General features: G+C 63.5%; 1 protein-coding gene across 5 annotated transcripts in view; it reads right to left on the bottom strand.

The window, feature by feature from the left end:
• The window catches only part of SBNO2 (strawberry notch homolog 2), a 47,478-nt gene extending 33,299 nt beyond the window's left edge, over positions 1 to 14,179 (bottom strand). For 3 of the 5 annotated variants that reach the window (XM_059918980.1, XM_059918983.1, XM_059918985.1), the window contains exon 1: positions 10,393 to 10,532. The gene's annotated coding sequence lies outside the window, so the exon portion shown is untranslated. Of the gene's footprint in view, positions 1 to 5,787; positions 5,980 to 10,392; positions 10,533 to 14,054 lie in introns of those variants that run through there. The other 2 variants (XM_059918982.1, XM_059918981.1) reach the window with 2 other exon arrangements.
• Between the last annotated feature and the right edge of the window lie 1,108 nt (positions 14,180 to 15,287).

Genomic DNA, 15,287 nt, shown 5'->3' with positions numbered 1-15,287 from the left:
AGCCTGTACGTCCTGTCCTCTCAAGGACACAGGGCGGGGGGCATGCCTTGGGGACCCCGCCAAGCAGGGGGTTCAGACCAGGACCCGGAGGGGGGTGTGGGGAGGGGAGCGACGTGGTTGCGAGTCAAGGTGTCTGCTGGGCACCATTATCCGGGATGGGGCAGGGGGGACGCGGCGGGTGAGAGTGAACGTGGTGCCGCCTGGTGGTCGGCAGCTCCTCGCACGGTTAAACAGTCACCACGGCAGCCAAAAGGTGGACACAGCCCGAGTGCCCACCAGCGGATGATGGATAAACACGTGGTCCCTCCACACACGGGAGCATCACGCAGCCACGCAGAGGGGTGAAGCCCCGACACTCGCTACAATGTGGACAGACCCTGAGGACACGATGCTCAGTGAGAGAAGCCAGACGCAGGAGGACACACAGTGTGTGATTCCATTGATGGGAAACGTCCGGAACAGGCAGATCCACAGACAGAGAGCAGTTGTCGGGGGCTGGGGAGGGGTCGACACTGGGCCCACCGCCATCCCCATGCCCCCAGGGCCACCCCTATGGTGTCCCTGTCCTTCGACGCCCAGGCCCAAGGTCATCTCCCCGCCCCCACCCCACCTCCACAGTCTTGGCCTCCTGCTCGCCCGTCCCCCCAGTGCTGGCACTGGGGCAGCCGCCCTCAAATACCCATCCCCTCACTTTCCGACCTCTGCTGAGCAGCCCCACCCAGCCCCGCCCCGCCCCGGGCTCAGGACCCTGTCGCCAGCCCCAGAGCTGCGGAGGGTGACCTCGCCACTTCCCTGGGGGGCTTCCAGCCGCCAAGGATCGACCCCACCAGGTGGGGCCTTGGGACTGAAGGAGGCCGGGTCAGAGTGTATTTTTAGACGTGAGCCCCATGACACGTGCCGCGTGGGTGCCCACAAGGTGCTCTCGGGGAGGGGCCCACGCTTCACCCAGCTTTGAGTTGCAGGATTTCCTTTTGAGATCAGGTTTCGAATGAGTCATTGTAAAAGAGAAAGATCAAAGAATTGGTAGCCCAGACCAGACGATGGGGGGGGTGGGGGGGGCGGAACGTGGGAAGAGGCGAGATCTGGGACAGCCGGACCCCCGGGGTGCGCCCAGCTGGCGGGTGACCACGGCCACCCCTGCCTCTTGGCTGAGCCCACTTCACCCCGTCACCCCGGCCGGACCTCGCTGCGGGGCCGGTGTCCCCAGGGCAGGCCGCTGGGTCTCACCCCACGATGCGTGCTACTGGCTCAGCCCCCCAAGCACCCTCAGAACCGGCCGCCCGGACCCCCTGCCGGGTGGTGCCTGGGCCCCACTGGCCACTTGTTATCCGGCCCCCCAGGAACCGCGTCTCCAGGCATCAGGGACCTGCCGGCCTCCTCCAGGCCACGGGACGGCAGCCCCTCTGGCCACCCCTCCACTGGGCTCTGAGCAATGGCCCTGGGATCCTGGGACGGGGGGGCAGAGTCAGGGGCTCGCGGGGACAGAGGCCCTGGTGGAATCGGGAGGCCTGGCTGGGCCCCGACTGGGCTGACCGGGGTATCTGGGGGAGGGCCGGGGTGGGGAGCTCCCTCCTCGCCCTGCTGGTCAGAGCCAGCCTGGGGTCAGTCCCCAGTGGGGGCGCCCGGAGAGGCTCCGTGCTGAAGTCGGAGGGACAGAGGGACAGGGATGCTTGGGCAAGGGGATGGGGCCCTGTCCTGGGGGCACCGGCCACGCACTGAGGTCCCACCTGGGCTGGCTGGCACCACCCGGCTATGTCAGGACCCCCAGGAGGGCACGTGCCCCTGGACAGTCACCTCCATAGACAGGCCGGAAAGGGAGGGGGAGTGGTGGGGGAGGGTCCCAAGGGGAGCCTCAGGGGCCTCCCCACCAACTGACCAGGCCAGGTACTCGGGTGGGACGCGTGGGGACACAGGGCCAGCTGGTGAGCGATGGGGGTACGGGGATTTGGCGGACAGGGCCCAGTGTGCAGGAGGGAGGGGGTGGGACAGAGGACGTATGCTGGAAAGACTGGTGTCCCCCAGGTTCACGTCCACCAGGAACCTGGGAATAGACCCTCATTTAGAAATAGGGTCTTCACAGATGAAATCAATTAAGATGGGGTTGTACTGCAGTAGGGCGGCCCTAACGCAAAGACTGTGCCTTTATAAGAGGGAAATTTGGACAGAGAGACACAGGGAGAAGCCACGTGAAGACAGAGGCCGAGGCCGGGGTGATGCAGCCACAGGCCCAGGACACCTGGAGCCCCACGAGCTGGAAGAGGCGGGAAGGATCCCCCCGCAGCCGCCCCCCGCCCCAGCCTCTGGAGGGAGCACAGCCCTGCCACACCTTGATCTCAGACGGCTGGCCTCCAGAGCCGGGAGAGGACAATCTCTGTGGTTTAAGCCAAGTGTGCGGTCAGCTGTTACGGCCGCCCCCGGACACTAGGACAGGACGGGGAGGCTTCCTTCAGCCGCTTCATTCAGCAGAGCTAAGGAGCCACCCTGACACTGGGCTCTAATTCCTGCCACCCGGGGCTGGGCGTACCACTGACCAGGGCGAGGCTGGCACCAAGCGTGCGACCCAGGACCTCCACGGGTTCCCAGGAGGCCTGCGAACGCAGCAGCCCTGGGATGCTAGAGCTGGGGAGGGCCCGGCCCCTGAGCACACGCCCGGGAGGGACAGGGAGCCCCATTGTCTGGGACAAGGAGGACGAGGTGGGCCCGCGGAGAAGGCCAGGGGTCCAACTTCCAGTTCTGCTGTCAGTGGGGGGAGGATCTGCAGGCCCCCCAGCTCCCACACTTCACTGCCAGCGGGTGGCTGAAGTGACAAGCAGTCTCTTGCAAAACCTCCTGGCCTACTGGACACAGACCACGCCCCCCCCCGGCCCCCACCCCCATCATGGGGCCGCAGCATCAGAGCCTCGGCCCCGGCCCGGTACAGTCAACACCAGGCCGCACGGAGAGGCCCTGGGGGGAGGGCGACCACAACAGAGCCAGACCACATGGGCGCCGGCCACGGGGCACACGCACGGTGACCCCGGACGCCAACCCAGGGACGGTGCCGCTACCCCAGGAGCCACCACGGGGGCAGGCACATGCCTGAGGACAGGCCCCGGCCAGCAAAGCAGGCGGCGGGTGTCAGGGTTCCCCCCACGCATCTCGGATGGACCAGAGGCCAGGAGGGCAAGGCCAGCCATTAGGAGAAACTGCACCCCGGGATGCAGAACCGACCCCAGACCCAGGTGACAGAGCGATAGTTGCTGAATGTTTATGCAGAAAAGGAGACCCTCAGGCTGAGTGTCAGAGGCACCAACCCGGGGTCACCTGCACTGGCTGTGTCCGCACCCACATACCCATCCGCATGTGGGCGCAGAACAGCCGGCCTGGGGTGCTCTGATGGCCCACGGCAGGGCGGGTGCTTCACAAAGCAACTCACACACCCAGAGCGGCCGCCCCGAATCTATAAGGACCTGTCAGTGCCTTACAGCCCTCAGGAGGACAGTCAGTGCCCCCCACCAGCCCTGAGGGCACAGCTTGCGGGCACGCAGCCCTTTGTATCTGCTCGAGGGCCCAGCGGGGAATGGGGTTGAAGACCAGGAGCTTCCTTAGTCACAGCTGGGGATACCGAGCCTGGGTCTTGGGGCCCCGACCCCTGGTCCCAACTCCCAGGTGTGGTCCAGCCTTACCAGGGGAGAGCCCACAGGATGGAGCTCCAGCTGTGGTGCCTATTGGCCCACCCTTGCTGCTGGTGGACCTTCCAACCTGCGTCCACGTGGACAGGTGTGGAGCGGCTGCCCACAGCGGCAGGGCGTGTTCACGCGGGCTTCCTCCACTGGGGAGTGCCTGCTCAGGGCTTGTGATTACTCGTGGTCTTTAAAAGGCTTTAGAAGGACTTCCCTGGTGGCAGAGTGGTTGGGAATCCACCTGCCAATGCAGGGGACACGGGTTCGATCCCTGGTCTGGGAAGATCCCACATGCCGCGGAGCAGCTAAGCCCATGCGCCGCAACTACTGAGCCTGCGCTCTAGAGCCCGCGAGCCACAATTACTGAAGCCCGCACGCCTAGAGCCCGCGCACCGCAACGAAGAGTAGCCCCCACTAGCCGCAACTAGAGAAAGCCCGCACACAGCAACGGAAGACCCAACACAACCAAAAATAAAAAATAATTAAAATAAAATAAAAGGCTTTAGACACACTGAGCTTGTGGTCTCCTCTGACCCCCAGGTCTTCTTCCCCTGAGTGGATGTTAAAGCCAAATCTCAGCAGGCCCGACTTCCTAGTCCTTTGACACTGATGTGCCCCAGTCTGTCCAGGTTCTGTGGGGAGAAGGGTCTGTCCCCCCCGTCACTTGCTGCTTGATGACAGGAGTGTCTCAGGCCAGCTGGCACGCCAGGTCTCTCTACCCAGCTCCTCGGAGAGTCCGGAGCGAGACAGTGGCTGGTGCTGCCCACAGCCGGGTCGCACTAGTCCCAGGTGAGTGGTCAGACCCGTCAGCACCCTCCTTGGGCTCCTTAGGTCCAGCCTGGTGCCAAGAACATCCTAAGAGACCTTCGCCCAAGCCAAAGGGCACCCGCCCCCAAATCACAGCAGATGGAGCCTGCGTTCGCTTCTCCTGTCGAGATGAATAACCACAAACTCAGGCCCTCTCCCAGGCCTGCAGGTCAGAAGTCCAGGTGAGCTCGCCAGCCCTCGGCTCTGGGTCTCCAGAGGCCCGGCTTGGTGCTGATCCTGTCGGCAGGGTGGGGCTGCAGCCCGGCTTCAGCAGCAGCATATGGAGGCCCCTTGAGCTCCGACTCAGTCCCCTTCAGCCTCCATGGAGAAAGTCCTCTGCTTATAAGGACTCTGTGATGACACTGGGCCCCCCGGGGAATCCAGGGTCCTCCCCATCTCAGGGCTCCTAATTTAATCCCACCAGCAAAGTGCCTTTGCGTGTGGGGTGACACGTCTGCAGGTCCCGGGGCCAGGACGGGGGCATCTCTGGGGCCGTTACTGAGCCGACCCCTGAACCCAGCTAGGACACAGCCCATGAGTGAACAGGCAGCCTGGCCGGGACTGGCCTGACCCTGTGCATGGTGCCACCCCACAGGTGCTGGAGGTGGTGAGGCCCCCGGGGAGCCTCCTCAGGGCCACAGAGGGGCTGCGGGGCCTCCTCTGCGCAGGGATGCGGCCCGGGTCTTCCAGATGGGCTGGGTGTGCAAGGGGAGTGGCAGGTCTGGATTTTGGGGTGCAGTCCCAGCATGGGGTGCCTTCCTCTTCGTGCCCACGGTGCCGGGGGCAGAGCTGCCAGACTCTCCAGTTACAACCCAGCTCCCCCCGGCCAGGGTCCTCCTGAGCGCCACCCGACGCCCACCTGCAGGCTCACTCACCCTGAGCCCAGCGCCCAGGACGGTGGCTGAGCCTCCCGGAAGGCCTGAATCTCACGGAACTGCCCCCCAATGCCCCGGCCCGCGGACATACTCCAGGCAACACCAGGAGGGCCCCGACGCCCTGTGGCACCCCGGCCGGCCGGGAGTGGGTGGTGGGGAGGGTCCCACGCCCCCACCGTGCAGCTCCCAGGGCCGAGCCCCGCCCCCAAGCCGTGCAGGCCACGCAGAGCTTTGCAGACACTGAGCAGCTCTGCTGGCGGCCCCTGCTGAGCTCCGAGCCCCCCCAACGCTGCAGGGCTGCTGCACGGCTGCTGCAGGGCTGCTGCAGGGCTGCGTCCGCGAGAGGTGAGGGCTGAGGGCGGAGGGCGGAGAGGCCAATCACTCAGGCTCGCCCTGCCCCTCACCACTGTCCCAGCTCCTGCGCTAGCCTTTCCTCACCGTACCTCAGGTGCTGGGGTACACCCGCTCCTGGCGCCTCCCGGCCAACTCCACGCGGGATTCTCACCCCATCCCCATCCGGCGATGAGTCACAGCCATACAGGCTCACTGCGCCAGCGGCCCCAAGACGCTCCCTCCTCCCGTCCTCCTCCATCCCGCTTCCTGTGTCAGCCTCTGACCCGGGGGCTGCAACTCCCACCCCGGCTCCCGGGAAAGGCGCCGGCCTTCCGGAATGTGGCCCGGCTCCCGCGCCAGCTGTGGACCTGGCAGCGAGGCCGGCGAGGCCTCTTTCGGTTTCACTTGGGGCCTGGCTGCAATGGGGACAGAGGCCAACCCGGAGGGAGGTACCTGCCCGCAGGGAGAGGGCGCAGCCCCGGGGCGAGGCCAGCGGGGAAGGCGGGGCGGTCGCCTGCCTGGAGGGAGGGGTGGCCTGAGGACCCCAGGGAGGCGCGGGGTGACCGCTGCCCCCACTCCCGCCCCCCACGTCTGCCCCCGGCACACAGCGGGGCCAAGTTCAATGCCTTCCCTGGTGGTGTCCCTGCCTGCCGTGCGGGGGATGCCCTTTCTGCCCCGTGGGCTCCACGGGAGTGGGGGGGGGGAGTGCTGAGCCGACCCGGGAGGGGACGAGTCACCTAACGGGTGAACGTGGGGGTGTCCCAGCCAATCAGGCGAACCTACAGGAGGGCCAGGGCACGGCCAGCCCGGCCTGCCACCTCCCACAGGGCCGGGCTTCAGGCAGGGGCTCCCAGGCCTCCCACCACGGCCCAGGCACCCCTGCACCAGGAGCCCACGTACCCGCAAGACCGCTTCCTGCCGGTGGCAGTCAGGGCAGAGCTGGGGCTTGGGGGCTCCCAGGGGAGCCTCGTTCACCCACCATAAGATGGGCAGACGGCACCTCCCCTGCCCTCCTTGTGGGGCTGGGAGAAGACAGACCTCCACGCTCTGGGCCAGCTGACGCCCGCTCACCCCAGGCCGCAGAACCGGGCATCTGAGGGCTCAGCCAGGCCCTGCTATCTCTCTTTTTTTAAACACTTCTTTGTTTTATGGAGACGCGATTCACATGCCATACGCTTCACCAGTTTAAAGTGAACAATTCAGTGGCCTTTAGTACATCCACAGACTTCTGCAACCACCACCTCCATCTAGTTCCAGAACATTCCGTCGCCCCAAAAAGAAACCTCACTCCCATCAGCAGTCACCCCCACCCCCTCCCCAGCCCCTGACAACCACTAACCCACTCCCTGTCTCTCTGGATTGGCCTGTTCTGGATGTTTCCCACCAAACGAATCACACAGTGTGTCCTTCTATCTGGCTTCTCTCACTGAGCATCGTGTTCTCAAAGTCAGTCCCTGTCGCTGTACATAAACGACAGGCCTTAGCTCTGCCCCCCACCCCAGGGGGCTGGCAAGCCCAGAGCCTCAGAAATCGCCCTCACCTGAGTCACCCGCCTGAGGGCAGGGCGGCCCCACCTCCCAGGGAGGACGCTGGTGGCTGTCACCATGGCAGGAAGATTAAGGAAGTTTGCTGTCCTCCCCAGCCCAGCTCAGGTCGCCCATGTGGGACTGACCTGCCAGCAGCAGAGGAGAGGATAGTTCCAAGGGACAGGGACTGGGGTTCCACTCAGGGGAGAGGGGGCCCACGGACACCAGGCCGCACCCAGGCTGGGCAGATGGGGAGACGGTGGGTGAGCAGGGCTGGCCAGGCCTGGACCGGGCCTGAGTGACCTCGCTCTCGGCTACTCCAGGCAGCCTTCCGTAACCAGCCCTCCCCGCATCTGACCACACGGCCCTTGGCTGTGGAAAAGTGGCTGGAGATGCTCCAAGCCTGCCCACTGACGGATCGCACGTACGCAAGACACACACACACACACACACACACACACACACTCATACTCACTCTCACATGTATGCACAAGTGCAACACGCATGCACACGTGTGCATGACGCGTGCACACTCTGGCATGTACGTGCACTGCTGCACACGAATCTGCACACATGCACTCGCACATGCGCACACTGACACGCACCCCCTGGAACTGTGCTGACGCCCTGGGGGCCTGTCTCCCCACTCTGTGTGTCAGCCTCCAGATGCCTCCACTTTTTGATGACAAGACCCCCCCCCCTCCCCCCCGCACGGAGAAAAAGCAGATCCCCGCCCCCGGCAGCCTCTGTAAAAGCCTCACGGGTGGAGGCCGTCCTGGGAGGGAGGCGGCCTCTGGGGACTGGGCACAGTTGCCTCTTTATTCCCAGCCTGGCTCGCTCACGTGGCCAGAGCCCTGTGCTGGGTCAGCGTTTCCGGCCCGGTGGGTCAGCGTTTCCGGCCCGGCCCCTGCTGGAGGGGTGTCTGAGCCTTTGCTAGAACCAAGCTGGGCCAGCTGGGCTGGTCATGTTCCCAATGGGGGCCAGCCTCCGTTCCCCCACCCCACCCAGGTCGAGGTGGTCAGGCAGCCGGAGAGCGCTGGCCCTGGGCTGCACACCTGAGGGCCACCCCGCCTGGACTTCAAAGCCAACTGCTTCTTCTGTGCTCTGCCGCGAGGCTCCCCTGGAAATCAGGCCCCTCATCTGGGCCCCAGGGCCCACCACCCCGCCGCCAAAGCGTAAACATCTCCCCCAATGCGTGCACACGCGCGCGCGAGCGCACACACACACACACACACACACACACACACACACAGGGTGGGTCCGGCTCCAGGCAGGTGTGAGCAGACATCTCACAGAGTTAAACAAAGGGCCCTCCAGCCCTCCAAAATCCCAGAGAGCCTTCCCCTGGGTCCCCATTGGCTGTCCCTGGGGACGGTGTCTCACACTCTCCAGGCTCCCCAGGGTCTGTCAGGCGCCTGCCTGCATCTCCCCGGCCCTGGGGCGTCCTGGGACCACCCTTCCCCAGCCCACCCACCCAGGGTCCAAGCAGACAGCCCTGAACAGCCACTACCCATCTCTGGGGACTCCCCTGGGAAAATCCAGGGCGCTTGGAAGAAAAGGTGCAGCTGGGCTGGCGGTGGCTTCTCCAGACCGCCCAATAGCTCCAGGTCTCAGCCCCAAGGACAGGGGCCCACGGCTTCTCCTCTGTTCACAAGGGTCCCTAAGGGCAGAGCTCCCAGCACAGCCAGGCATGCAGGGCCCAGGGCAGGGACGGGAAACGCAGGGTCAGGTCCAGCCCTGGCCGCCCAGCCTGGAGGAAGGGCGGGCCTCACGTCCACTGACTTGTCTGGAGTCTCACGCCTCTGACAGGTGGCCTTTCTTCCCTCCGGGCTCTCCGGCCCCTGGGGACCAGCCCCAGTTCCCTTGAACCTTTCCTACGGGGACAGACCCACCATGGTGGGCTCAGGGCTGGATCACCTGGCCCGGCAGCAGGTAGGCAGGTTCCCACCTAAAGTCCGTCCGACACCAGCCCCCTCGCCACACGTGGAACACTCACCCGCACCCCCCCACCCCCACCCCGTGACTGCCAGCAAGCTCCATCCCAGGCCTTGTCCAGGCCTGCCCCGCGTGCAAACAGATGGCACCAAACCTGGCCGGGCCAGGCAGTGGACAGGCAGAAAGGATGTCCAGGGCAGGCGGGACCAAGGCGCATTCCGGGAAGCAGAAGCCGAGGGGGGCAGACACACTTCACACGCTCGGTTCTTTTTCCTTTTCCAGGACGTTAACAACACGATGCTATGAGACACTCCTGCCTGGCTGTCCACGCCTCTGCTCCCCTGCCCCGGCCCCTCCCGGCCAGCGCTGGGGTGCTGGGAAGGGGCCTCCTTTCCCCATCCACCGTCACAGGCTGCTCCTCCACCCACTTCAAGTCCCGGCAGCCCTCTGCCCACCACCTCCCCCAGCACATCCTTGGGGGCCGTTTCCAGTGCCAGCTCCGGGAGACACTCCCACCCAACATGCTCTGCCAGCTCAGCTAATACCAGCAAGGCCCCCATCCCAAGGCCACAGGATCCCACCCGTGGAAACACAGGGAACAACAGCCCCAGGGTGGAGAAGCCAGGACAGGAGGGGTCCTGGGAGAGGGGACACTGAGGAGGAAGGGCAGAAATCTGCAAGCAGCCTGGGGTCAGGGGTCACCCAGAAAAGGAGGGGCTAAGGTAATGGAGCTGGAGAGTCACAAGAAGAGAGGGGTCGGGGAATGACGGAGGAGCAGTCAGGAGGGGGTCACCAACTGCAGGAGAGTCACAGAGAAGTACGGGGTCAAGGGTCACCAAAGTAAAGTCCGGGGATCACCAAGACGGGAGGGGTCAGGGAATCGCCGAGGAGGGCGAGAGGAAAAGGCTGGGGAGTCGCCTGGGTTCAGGGTTCACGCCAAGGCGAGTGTCGGGCGGGGGTCACGGAGCAGCGCAAGGTCGAGGGTCGCCGAGGAGGACGGGGTTAGAGAGAGTTCACGGCGGACGACGCGGTCGCAGGATCGCGGCGGAGGACGTAGTCGGGGGTCGCCCAGGAGGGCGGGGACACGCCGCCGCGCTCCCCGCGCCCGCTGCCCCGGAACCCCGGAACTCCGGAACCCCCGGCCCGGGGCGCGGGCGGCCGCGGGGTGCCAGGGCCCGCGCAGGCCAGGGAGCGCGGCTCAGCCGGGCGGGGGCGGCGAGGACGGGCCAGGGGGTGGGGCCGGGCGCGCCTCACCTCGGACCCGGGTCCGGCCGGGCGCGGAGCCCGCGGCGCCTCCGTTTCTCCGAGCTTCGCCGCGGCCGCGCTCACTTCCGGGTTTCGGGCGCCATCTTGGGGGCCCCGCGCACTTCCGGTCATGCCGTGGGGCGGAGCCTCTGGTGGGCGGGGGGTCGTGGGCGGGGTCGTGGGCGGGGCCATCTCTCGGCGGCCCCTGAGCCCCTTGAGGCCCTTACGCCTTAGGGAGAGGCTCGGACTCCATGGGTCCTGGATTCGAATCCCGCCCTGACTGTTGCTGGCTACCCTCGCGAGCCTCAGTTTCCTCCTCTGCAGCATGAGGAGTCACCCCCACCTGCAGGCCTTTGCATGGCTGTGCCCTCCCCTGGTGCACTCCGACCCTGACCTGTCAGCCACTGGGGCTCTTGGACAACCCAGATCTTGGCCTCAAAACCATCTGCAAGGGCCCTGGGTCCCCCAGTCATGCTCCCTCCCTCTATTGCCTCCCCACCGAAAGTAGTCTGCTCACGAATCTGTCTCCACCCCAGAATAGGAGTCCTGGGACCACCCCCCACCCCAACGGGGAGCCTGACACAAGGGTTCTGATAAGCCCCAGGGGCCACCAGGAGAAAAAGCAGGATCCTCTCAGGCAGGGCCACGGGGTCTGGGTGGCTCCCCTCCTGGCCCCCTCCCCGTTAGGGCTTCTAGGGGCCTGATGCAGATGATGCTGGCATTTGCCTTACTGCCAGGAACAGGGTGGGACTCAGCCCTGGCACAGACAAGCTGTGTTCCTGCGACTAGAGCCCACTGGGCCCACCACAGGGTGGGCCTGGCGGTTCAGGCAGAGCCAGGGCAGGAGGCACCACCCCCTCCCCAACAGGGTGTGCAGGAATGAAGATGCCACCATATCCCTGGACCCACCTCACCACCAGCCAGAGGCCTCCTGTACCCCTTGAATTTAGAGATCACCTCTCCACTTGCTTGTCTATTCAGTGAATTCTTATGGATGCTGCTACGTGCCTGGAGACAAATCCGGGGCCCCAAAGAGGACTCAGTTCTCATCCCTGCCCTCAGGAAGCCCCCAGTCTAGGGGAAATAGGGCCAGGACCAGACACTTCCATCTGCAAGGTCAGGCCTAGAGCCCAGGGAGGAGTACAGTGTCTGCCTAGGGCATCATGGAAGGAGGGGTTGAGGGGGTGTTGAAGCTGGGGCTTTGAAGTTCAAGTAGGAGTTTGCCAGGCAGCTAAACTTAGGAAATTATTATTATTTTGGCCGCACCGTGCAGCATGTGGGATCTTAGTTCCCCAACCAGGGGTCAAACCCGCACCCGCCATATTGGAAGCACGAGTCTTAACCACTGGACCACCAGGGAAGTCCCAAGAAGGGCAAATTATAAGCTGTTCAAAGGCCTGGTCTGTTTAAAATCTGTTTGCCCTAAAAAATTCAGGCCAAGGACCCCCTATACCCAAACCCACAAGCACAAGGGAGGAGATGGGGAAACTGAGACCCAGAGAGAAGTGATTTATCCAGAGCGAGCTTCACTTTGACATGCGTAGTTTTTGGCAATTGGGTTATAACCTTGACTTTGGAACTACTTTTTACAGCTAATGAGAAGAAATCAAATTGAGCAACAGACTTAAGCTTCGAAAGGGTGAATAAACTAATTTACAGAGTATCTGGTGGCATTTTCCCGTTTCCGCTCACACAGCACCAGCCACACCATTTGCGGGGCCCAGTGAAACGTGAAACGCAGGACCCCTTGTTCAAAAAGCATTAAGAACTTCAAGTCGGAGACCACAGAGCATTCAATTGAGCACAGCGCCACCCCCACCGCCCCAGCGCCAGGCCTGGGCGAGGTCCTGAGTCACACGCCCCCAAAGCTGGCCCTGTTCCCACTGCGGCCCTCTGGGGTCAGGACCGGTGTTACCTACGTTTTGCTGGTGGGGAAACCGAGGCACAGAACTGTTTTGCAGCTGGCCCAGGTCAGGGAGCGAGCTGCGGGGGGGCGTGGACTTGACCTCCACCACGTCCACCTCAGGTAAACACAGGGTCTCTATGGGTAACTCTGCCTGAAATGGGGGCAGTTTGCTCAGGCCGTGGTGGGTCCAGCCGTCTCAGCATGGAGGAAACTGCCAAGTCTGGGGATGTCTAGGGAATTAGTCAGATTTGGGGATTTCCAGGGAATCGCAAGAGGAGGCCTGGGAGAGCAGAAGGGATGCAGCTCTGGAGCTCGAGGCATGGCTTTGGGCTGGGTGCTGTGTGACCCCTGAAAAGTGAGTTAACCTCTCTGTGTCTCCGTTTCCCACGGATAATAGTATCTATCTCCAAGGCTGTTCAGACAGCTAAATGAACAGTGCCTAGTATTAAGCCATTATGAATATTTCCAGGTGAACATCTGGATCATAGGGTCACCTAAGTGAACATTCAATAGTCAGAAATGCCCAAGGCTCCTCGTCCGGTGAGGACAGGGCTCACAGAAGGCCACAGGTCTGTCTGGTGAAGATCTGTTTGAGGTCAAAGAGCCTCCTCTTCAAGCCCTCCTTCTGCCCCCGCCCCACGCAGGGGCCCCCTAACTATCCCCCAGGCACCTTGACCAGGCTCGAGGAAGTAGGGTCGCCACGTAAAATGCAGGACACCCACTTAAATGTGAATTTCAGGTACACGGAGAATAATTTTTTAGTGCAAGTATATCCCAGGCAATATTTGGGATATACTTATACTAAAGAAGTAGCCTCCGTGTATCTGAAATTCACATCTAACTGGTTTGGGAGTCCTGTGTTTTTATCGGTGAAATTAAGGGACCCGACATGGGGAGACCACAGAGAGAAATGGGGCCCAAGAGCCAAGCCAGGAGGGGTCCGGGCGAGCAGCTCCCTCTCTCCGAGCCTTGGTGTTCCCGCCTGCTAAATGGGCGAGATGCTAGCATCAACATACAGACAAGCTCACTGTGCGGGTCATTATTTTAAAGAGCAGAAAACTTCAGATTGACAGAGGTCAGATCCCTGGGGGCTTCCTTGTGAGTCAGGAGATTCTTGGGCTAACCCTCAGTTTGGAGAAATCCCCCCACCCACCCACCAGCCTCTGTTTCCTCCCTGGGAAAGACTCCTGGGCTAGGCCCATCCAGGGAGGAGGAGCCCGGGTGATCAGGCAGGTGAGGCGGGGCAGGTGGGCCCAGCCTGGCCCGTCCAGCCAGCGGGGGCAGAGACTAGCCACTTCCTGTTTCTCCACGTTCTGGAAAGCCCCGGTGTTCCCGGGCCACGGAGCACCTCCTCCCTTCCTGCTCCTCAGGGCCTGGGTCCCTCACCACTTCTCCTTTCCACACCCACTTCCCCCCTGCCCAGCGGGTTGGGTTCCCACCTACCCCACCCCTCCCCTCTCCCCCTCCTCCCCCTCTTTTCCCATCCCTTCTCCCACTCCCTTCTTTTCTCTCCTTCTCAAGTCCCAATCAGGCCCCCCCAGGGTGCGGAAGAGGAAACTGAGGCAGAGGCAGCAAGGTCCCACAAGCCACGTCTGTGCCCCCCCCACCCCGGCCTCTGTCTCTGGTCACTTTCCTTCTTTTCTGCCCCCTCTCTCTCTTTCTGTCTGTCTCCGTTGCTGTCCCCACCTCTATCTCCGGCTCTCACTAGCCCTCCCGCCTGGAGCCTACTCCGTCCAGCCCAGCCGCCTCCCTGTACCCGGCCCACCTGCCACTTGCCCCGAGGTGTCCTCAGGTGGCGCCGGCTGGCGGGTTCCAGGGCCCTACGGCTCTCTCCTGCCTGGCCTGAGCCCAGAGCGGGATCCTCAGGCCCGGGCAGGGCTGCCTCTGAGCCAGAGCCACTTCAGGGAACAGCAAACCTGTCTAACGGGTTTGAGATCCGCCCCAGACAGGCCTTCCCGCCTCTGCACGGAGCCTGGGACACAAGGGCGGCAGGGGTTAAATGTGACACCTGACTAGGAACGCCCCCCCCCAGGCTGGGTCAGGGCTGGGCCCTGAGGTTGGGGAGCAGGTGGGAGGGGAAAGAAGATCAGCAGTCCACCCACCAAGCCCAGAGGGGTAGAACTGTTAGAGGGAGGGCCCGGCACGTGCAAAGGCCCAGAGGAACATGTGTGTGTGCGGCGGGGGGGGGGGGGGGGGGGGGCGGACACACACAGGCAGTGAGGCTGGGAAGGGAGAGGTGGCATGGTGGGGGGTGTGGAAAGCTAGGGCGAGGCCTTTATCCTGGGGACACTAGGGAGCTATTGAAGGTTATGGAGCAATGGCGTGGTATGGTCAGGGAGGGGCTGGAGGTCACTCCATCTGCCACATATGTTGGAGAGGTGGGCACAGAGGGGCCACCTCTCCAAAGCTCATCTGGTGGAAACATGGAGGCTGGAGGAGGTGGAGCTGCTGTCCCAAAGCCGGAGGAGCCAAACTTTGAATTTCTTTTTATCAAAGGCCAGCAGTGAGCCAGGCCTGAGCTGGGGAGGGGTTGGGGGAGGGGTGAGGACCCTCAGGATGTGCCCTCACCCCCAACCCCACTTCAGGGGGGAACTCGGCTTGGCTTTATCCCCAGGGCAGTAGGAAGATAGGGAGGATTTAGAGCACCAGCAGAGAGGCAGCTAGGGCAAGGGTGGGCCTAGGAGGGGGAGAGGGCCCCGGGAGGGAGGTGGGTGGGCTGCCGCAGGGGACAGAGACGAGGCTGACCGCAAGTTTGTGGCCACACGTTCATCCATTAAACATTTATCATCCTGGGCCAGGCACAAGGGATGGAACAGAGAGCAGGGCACACCCGTTATGCTCCTGGGTCACAAGGGAACAGGACACCCCTGCAGCACAGGGCACGGCCATGCTGGCCTTTCCCGGCAAGTCCCTGCAACACAAGGGCCAGAGGAGGATCTGAGCAGGTGGACCAAGCCTCTCCTTGCCCCGGCCCGTCCTCTCGGGTGTAGACTACAGC

This window comes from Balaenoptera ricei, chromosome 3, assembly GCF_028023285.1.
Source record: "Balaenoptera ricei isolate mBalRic1 chromosome 3, mBalRic1.hap2, whole genome shotgun sequence".
NCBI classification, from domain to species: domain Eukaryota; kingdom Metazoa; phylum Chordata; class Mammalia; order Artiodactyla; family Balaenopteridae; genus Balaenoptera; species Balaenoptera ricei.
This window is presented reverse-complemented; position numbering and strand designations above follow the sequence as displayed.